Genomic DNA, 1,173 nt, shown 5'->3' with positions numbered 1-1,173 from the left:
GGACAAACATTAATCTGCTTTTATGTTAAAATCAGTCTGGATAATATAGATATAAATCAATCAATGCTTACTTAACAGTTTGTTTTCACAGGAAGATTTAATGGAAGATAAAAATTTAAAAACAGAAACTAAAAGTTTAACASTCAGAGTCACAGTTTTCTAGATTTAAATASTCAGACCTGGTTGAACCAAATGTTGGATTTAAATAAAAGCAGGAAAGTTTCTTTATAAAATGGCCGACAGACAGCCGACTCATCGTTTCCAAACAAGAAACGTGATCAAATCAGACGTCTGGTACCAGAACCAGAACCRGTTTGTTTTTTTCTGCTGAACCAGCAGCTCATTATTTACTGTTGGACTGAAGCATGAAGGAGGAAATGAGGACATACAGGGTGTACTTATTTACATGTTCAAGTCCAAATGGAYCCAAAACAACTGGAGCATTCCCAGCATAAAGATTCCTTCAGACTGGGTTCACATGGAACCAGAACCAGTTCTGTTCTGGTTCCATGAGACTTAAAGAACCAAGAAGAAGCAGAACTTCCTGACTTTGACTTTTTCTGAGGATTTTCCCCAGAAACTGGATCAGGTTCCTGTTTGGTTACCAAATGAAACAGAATCTGGTTTTGCATAAACAAATGATCCAAAAGAAACAACCAGATTCTTCATTGGGTTTTGGATCAGAACCGGCAGAACTGGTCTGAAYAGTGAACTMTTTAATCTGGACCAGATCTARTCATCTGWTTCCATTTGAGATCAATTATTTTCAATCATATTTTATAGAATCTATAGTWAWTAAACGTTTAGATAATAAACTTTATTTCCATCAGTTCTAGATGAAAACGATCAGAATCAGTTTACACTCATGGAAACTTTTTTCTAATAATCAATAATCACTTTTATAGCGTTAATATCTGTGGAGGTGAATTTATATTTATTCTAACAGATCAACAGATTTATTTCTGTAAATAAAAGTATTTTCTCTTCATGTCAATCAGAAAGTAAATCTCACCTTGTGAGCGGCTCCAGCTGATCCGGACTGAGAGCTCAGAGCCWAAACAGCTGATTTGTTGTTTTGTTTACGTCAGTCAGCTGTTGGTCACATGATCCAGCCGGTTCCCCTCATTGGTTCCCCAGCAGGAAGGCGTCTCTGCTCCTCATAGTTTCTCTTCT

Source organism: Poecilia reticulata, unplaced genomic scaffold, assembly GCF_000633615.1.
Source record: "Poecilia reticulata strain Guanapo unplaced genomic scaffold, Guppy_female_1.0+MT scaffold_281, whole genome shotgun sequence".
NCBI classification, from domain to species: Eukaryota; Metazoa; Chordata; class Actinopteri; order Cyprinodontiformes; family Poeciliidae; genus Poecilia; species Poecilia reticulata.
Note: the sequence above shows the minus strand (reverse complement) of the source record.